This window comes from Taudactylus pleione, unplaced genomic scaffold (assembly GCF_031769625.1).
Source record: "Taudactylus pleione unplaced genomic scaffold, aTauple2 ptg000855l, whole genome shotgun sequence".
In the NCBI taxonomy this organism is placed as follows: Eukaryota; Metazoa; Chordata; class Amphibia; order Anura; family Myobatrachidae; genus Taudactylus; species Taudactylus pleione.
This window is the reverse complement of record NW_028285257.1, coordinates 1183148-1190231: the sequence shown is the minus strand read 5'-3', so window position 1 is coordinate 1190231 and position 7084 is coordinate 1183148. Positions and strand designations below refer to the sequence as shown.

Genomic DNA, 7084 nt, shown 5'->3' with positions numbered 1-7084 from the left:
AATCTTCTTTTACTCGAGCTGTTTCCCATAGTTGTTGCCCTGGAGTTGTGGGGTGATCGGCTCCGTAACCGGCATGTCATATTTTAGTGCGACAACTTGGGGGTAGTTTATGGTATTAACCGGCAGAAGTCTACATCCTTGACGGTTCTCAGGCTCCTTGCACAGCTTGTTTTGCGCTGTCTGGCATGTAATGTTCACTTCGAAGCAAGGCATGTTCCCGGCGTAAACAATTCCATTGCAGATGCGCTATCCCGCTTTCAATGGGTTAGATTTAGGGAACTTGCACCTTCTGCGGCAGCGATTGGTGATATCTGCCCCCCTCATTGTTGGCAGGTTATTTGTCCGGAATGGAGGGGTTAGCGCGGCACTCGCTCGCCCCCAGCACGTTGACGTCCTACCAGTCTGCCTGGAACCAGTGGGAGTCCTTTTTCTCCCGCAAGCGTGACGGAGGTAAGCGGATTTACCAAGTCTTTTTATCTTTTATATGGGGTCTATATTCTGCTGGTAAGTCCAGGGCGGTGGTGGCGAGAATCATTTGCGGCGTTTCGTTTTTCTTGCGCTTGCATGGGCGTCGGGATTTTACCAAGGGATTCTTAGTACAAAGGGCTGTTAAAGGTTGGGCTAGAATGGCCCCGGTTCAGGATGACCCCAGAAGACCAGTTACTTTTTCGTTACTTTTTTTTAGTTTGTGATTGTATTGTCTGATGTTTGCACGTCCCCTTATGAAACGATACTTTTCCGGCTCGCTTTTGCGATGGCCTTTCACGGGGCTTTTCACATCAGCTAGTTGGTAGCTGCTTCTCGTCGGGCCCCTCCTGCTTTACTTTATTCACACATTATCGTCGCCCGGTCTCTGATGTGTAAGCTGCAGCGATCCAAAACAGATCAGTTGGGTAGAGGTCGCTGGGTGTATTTGGCGGCATGTTCGGATGCATGTGTTTGCCCAGTTGCGCTGGCCAGACAGTATTTGCGCCTTCGGCCCAACTTGCCAGGTGCGTGGTTGATCCATGGTGATGGTTCCCCCTTGACCATGTATCAATTCCGATCTGTCCTTCAGCGGTGTACCCAGTACCTCGGCTTGCCTCAAGGGGTATACGGTTCCCATTCCTTTCGGATCGGGGCGGCTACAGCCGCAGCCCGTGCTGGATGGTCGGTTTCAGAAATTAAAGTGCTAGGGCGATGGAAATCGAACGCTTATAAACGCTATGTTCGGCACTGATATGTTTGCTTCTGCATTGTATATTGTCTTACTATTGTATTATTATAACGTGGAATTTTTCTGTTACCGCTCGTCACCGTTATCGGTGGGGGCCCTGAGGGATTTTGCCCTGTTTTTGCCCTGAACCACGAAAACTGATTGGCTATTGTTATCCGGGCAGGTTTTTTCAGGTTTTCACCTTGGGCCAAGTTAGGTTTTTTTCCCCCTTTGCTCCCCCTCCTCCTCCCCCCTGTCTTTTATCTTCTCTACCTTTCTTTCTCTCTTTTGATGCCGACATTTCGTTTGTGCTAAGTTTTGGCTTCCATTTGGTAACCTTGTTACATTGTGTTTTTTCTTGCAGGAGCTAATTTGGACCCTCGACCCATATGGGTCGTGGGTCACTCATTTATCCATTGGGCAGCTACATCGCCCTTGGCGTGTGACCCTCAGTCATTTGTAGCAGTAGACAGCATTCGCTGGTTAGGCAGGAGAGGTATGCGCTGGGACGCGCTGCTAGGTTTGCTGTTAGAGATGGCGTCGTGTTTTGGGGCTCCTGGTGTTCTAGTCTTGCATTTGGGGGGCAATGATCTGGGGTCTCAGTCATCCTTAGATTTGAGGTACAAGGTAGTTAAGGATCTTGAGACCATTTGTTCCTGGTGGCCATGGTGTAATCTGGTTTGGTTGGCTATCATTCCCAGGCAGTGTTGGAGGAGCGCGAGGCCTGGGGTGTTAGTCGACAAGGCAAGACGCAAGGTTAATTCCCTAGTGGCAAAAAGAGTGGTAGCTTTAGGTGGCCTGGTGATAAATCATCCTTTGATACGCTTTAGAGATTCTCACCTGTTCCGTTCGGATGGAGTTCACCTTACTGAAGAGGGGACGTCGCTGTTCTTGGAAAGTATCTTTAGGGGATTAGGTAGTTTAGTTTAGACTGATGGCGGGCCCGTCTTTAAGAGGTGTCGTCGGGCGTGGCTGGAAGGAGCGTCAGGTAAAGGGTTAGGTTCACTGCAATTTATTTTGGGGTGCAATCGGCATCAATACACTGTTGACGTTAACCTTCTGGGGTCAGCTGCACTGGCTTACTGGCCGGGCCTTTTTATGAGTGTATTGGTGCCTGATTTGGAGACCTTAAAGATTACTTGCTTAAAGGGCAATTGGCCCTGCAAGTATGGTGGAGGATAGTGGAAATTGCTTAAAGTGAATTTGGACCATTGGCTTATGACGCTCTTTCTTTCCGTCACCAGTCGTTTTTTGTATTTAAAATAAAGGCTGATCTTATTTTTATAGCAATAAAGTTGTCTGTGTCTTTATTTTAGATAAGTTATGTAAGGTTGGTTAAGCTGTAATGGTTTGGATTTGTGTTCACATATACCGATAGGGCGTTTATGGTAACTGAGCAGTCAGTGTCACAGTGTCACTGTCAGGCACTCACTGCATGTGCACTGTATGACAGACCCAGCAGTGCCTCAGTGTGTTCTGGTGTGACGGCATTGGTGAGGAGCTGAGAGAGAGAGAGTGTGTGTGTGATGATATAAGGCGGGATGTACTAACCTTGCGGAGTACATCCTGCCATGCTTTGCATTTCCAACTGATCGCATATGCACTAACATATGCGATCAGTAGCGCAAAGGACAACTCTTCCGATAAAAGCTGTTTTTTGCGATATGCGCTGTGCCGTGGACTTCCGGGTTTATGACCCAGGAGTCCATCTGACCATGTGCAGAGTGACGCGTCGGCCGTGGGGCATGCTGGGAGGGATTCGATCAGACTCTCTGCTCCTCCCCTGTCTGCACCAGACTCTCTGCTCCTCCCTTGTCAGTGCCAGACTCTCTATTTCTCCCCTGTCTGCACCAGACTCTCTGCTCCTCCCCTGTCTGCACCAGACTCTCTGCTCCTCCCCTGTCTGTGCCAGACTCTCTGCTCCTACTCTGTCTGCACCAGACTCTCTGCTCCTCCTCTGTCTGCACCAGACTCTCTGCTCCTCCTCTATCTGCACCAGACTCTCTGCTCCTCCTCTGTCTGCACCAGACTCTCTGCTCCTCCTCTGTCTGCACCAGACTACGCCCTTCCTCTGTCTGTGTCAGACTCTCTGCTCCTCCCCTGTCTGCACCAGACTCTCTGCTCCTCCCCTGTCTGCACCAGCCTCTCTGCTCCTCCTCTGTCTGCACCAGACTCTCTGCTCCTCCTCTGTCTGCACCAGACTCTATGCCCTTCCCCTGTCTGTATCAGACTCTCTGCTCCTCCCCTGTCTGCACCAGACTCTACACGCTTCACCTGTCTGCACCAGACTTGACTCTGTGCCCTTTCCCTGTCAGCAGCAGCCCCTCTGCACTTCCCTTTCGGCAGCAGCTCCACTACCCCTCACCTTTCATTGGCAGCCTCTCTGCCCTTCCCCTGTCAGCAGCAATAATTGTCCCCCACCACCAGCATTTCCTCTGGGCCCCTCAAACTTTAGATACTGCCCTGTACTTTGTCCTGCCTCCTCCTTTTTCTTCTAGTTCTCACCTCTTCATCCCTTACATATCTTATACTTTTACTGAAGTCCAAGAAGTTCTGGGGCTGCTGACCTGAAGCGTTATGGACTACCGGAGGCACAACCGTGTCCAGGACCACGTAAATGAATGTGAGGATGGCAGGTGAGCACAATCTTGGGACTTTAGTATTTTTGTTGAGCAACTGTATAGATGATTGTTCCAATAGTATGGATCCTAAACATCAAGCTTTTACTCCATAATCACATGCATTAATTGGTTTTAAGGAACTAGCGGTCAGGGATCCTCATGCAAATTATCAAAGCACCAAAAGCCCTATTATTACTGGTGAACAAGGAGATGTTTTTGTTTTTTATACTGCATTAGCCAATTCCTCTTTGGGCTGATCCTGTAGTTGTAGGACAAATCATATCACCGCCAGGGTCTGCCCGTACCCCTAAAGTGGCATGAAGCTGAAATGGGCACCAACCATTACATTCCACGAATGGGCCCTTCATGTCTCAGTTCAGCTCTTGATATAAAACACAACTTTTTTTTTTACTACTTATTATTACAGAATGTAGAGTTTTTATAACCTATCAAAAAGAGTCTGAAACTGTTTGCATCTATATTCCCACTTGAGAAAAATATGTTGACATCAATTCCTTTAGTTTAAATATAGTTAAATATTTAAAGTTGTACCAAGTAAAGTACAGTATGTACTATAGATCCAGAAAAATAAAAACAAAAACCATAAGCACATTAAGGGGAAAATTTACTACGGGTTTGAACTGCCTTTGGTTTGGCTGCGGTTTCCCATTGGGATTGCATCCTGCTGATTTACTAAGCGCAAAAACACTGAGAAGCCACACTTTAGAGTAGGACTTTGAATGAACATCAATATTTTTCCCAGTAGAATAATATAAACCCCAGATTTACTAAGTGGCTGGTTTAGAACCCATTGCAGTGGGATTTTTCAAAACCATTGTACAGTACATGTCCCTGTCTCCATAAATGATATTTGTACTAATCATTTTTTCTTTTATTTAAACATCTTCATCTGAATAACTGTAGTAAGCACATACAGATACAAGGAACATGGGGAAATCCCTCAGTATTGTTTATATAGTAATATTTTCATTATAAGGGCGGGATGAAAAATGCTGTCAAACCCTGAAAATGGAGGTTTGACCGCATTTCTCATGTACACCAAGCCCCGAATGAGATGCACTCCGGGGCTTGGTTGCGATGGGTAACGGCATCTTCTTGATGGCGTTACCCATAAAAGCCTATGGGCTTCTTTCTGCAGAGTGCTATAAGATCTGATTGGATCCCTCCCAGCACCCCCTGCGGCATGCACAGAAGGACGCCGGAAAGTTTCTGGGTCATAGACCCGGAAGTCCCTCCATCGCAAAAGGCCATTCTTACCGAGAGAGCAGCCCTTTGCGGCGCTGGTCATGCGTCCCGCCCTAAGTCTTTGTCAATGTAAAAAATAAAAAGAACCTTTCCTGATGAAAACCGCCTTCCCCTCCCTACCTGGCATTGGCTGATCATCCGCCAACGTTTCAGCCTCGTCCGACGCTCTCTTTCTCTTCGGGAATATAATAGATCCCTCATGTCTCCATCTCCTCTTCTTGTCTTCCTTTCTTCTCTTTCCATCGTCACCTTTTAAGACATTAAAAAAGATCAGAAGCCTGAATAATAATAATAATAATAATAATAATAATAAAAAACCTTAATTACATATACTGTAACTGCTGCCTTATTATTAGGGACACATAACCCACAGAGAGACACTAACAGAGACCAGATATAAGGAGGACTAGCTATTTGTATATAACACATCTATATACATTTTATTACCAAGTTCCCAAATTATCCAACACATATCTTATAAGATAACCTAATATTACTGTTACTGTTATTCATAGAATATATCATATTGTACCCAAAGGATAACGCAGGAGAAATTGTTACTCACATACAATGTTATATATAATGGCGGCACCAGTCTTATAACATGACTGATATTAATCTCAGTAATATAGGGCACGAGTCAGAGATGAACGCTAATGTCACCACCGCCGCTGCCATTTTGTACGGAGCAGCTGTGCGGAAATATGGAGATGTGCAGGCACCGGGATTTGTACTGAGATGAACACTGGCGGTTTCGCAAATCCAAGCAGCTGCGTATAAAGACGCAGCATCGGCCTCCTGAGTAACCCTACGGTCATGTAAAATGCCCGCTGGAACTGAGACGTCGGAACCACTTTTACTGCGTACAGGATCGCAATCACAGGCAGAGACTCACCCAGAATACGGTCATGAGCAGCGGCGGCTCTTACCCTCTTAGATGAGGGGGGCTGCCACCACTGGAAACGAGCGTCACTCACCTCTACCTGCGGGTCCCGGCATCAATCTGTCAAGTGCTGGGACCGGCGCATGCACACTAGCGGCTGGGAGCTGCGCGTGCACATGTGCATGTCACCAGCTTCCAAAGGGCTGCATTGTCTGCAGCCCCTAGGAGCCGGTTAGGGCTGGTGTAAAGGCAGAGTAGTGGCTTCATACTGGAAGCCGCTCTCTGCTAATAGCAGCCGGGACTGGCAGCCCCAGGGGGAGGAGACACCTCCCCCTGAGACTGCCTATTGTATATCTGACTGGCAGGTGGCTCCTCCAATAGGAAGCCACTGCCAGTCACAGTAGTGTAGAGAATGCAGTCACGGACTGCACTGACTTTATACTGAAGTGGCGGATATTACTGGGGGGGCTGTAGCCTCACAGCCCCTAGGCAAGATCCGCCACTGGTCATGAGACATCAGCATTTAAGTCATCACCTCCCTGTTACCACCCACAAATGGTCCCTGCCTGTCACTCACTTCACGGATAAATCTTCACTGCGAGCGACATCAATAAATAAACTTGACGCATGCGCAGGGTGACATATACACATGTACAGGCTACCGATAATCTATAACCGTGTTCATATCCGCAATGTGTCCATCTCTGAGTCAGGCCCATAGTCCATATACTGTGTATAGTAATTATGTGTAGCACTCATTTGTACTCAAATAAACCCTGCTGGGTGCCCTCCATAAGAGACAACTGTCGACTGACCCGTAAGTAGAGAAATAGTGATAGGAGACTGCAGCGCTCTGGGCTTATGGAATAAAGATTCAAGAAACTACAGTTTGCAATGTTTCAGCGCTTTAATGCGCATTTGTCAAGCAATACAATTGTATTGCTTGACAAAAGCGCATTAAAGCACTAAAACGTTGCAAACTCTAGTTTTCCAATCTCATACATGCACTGCGCTCACCTATTTACACTCCAAGCTGTATTTCATTTAAATAGAGGAAATGTATCTGGCCAGTCCCTACATGGAGTCACAGTAATATGGGAATTGCTCTGTATCCTTTCC

General features: G+C 47.1%; 1 pseudogene; it reads left to right on the top strand.

Annotated features, from left to right (window-relative positions):
• The first annotated feature begins 347 nt into the window (after nucleotides 1-347).
• LOC148474283 (uncharacterized) lies at nucleotides 348-1219 on the top strand (annotated as a pseudogene).
• The last annotated feature ends 5865 nt before the right edge of the window (nucleotides 1220-7084 follow it).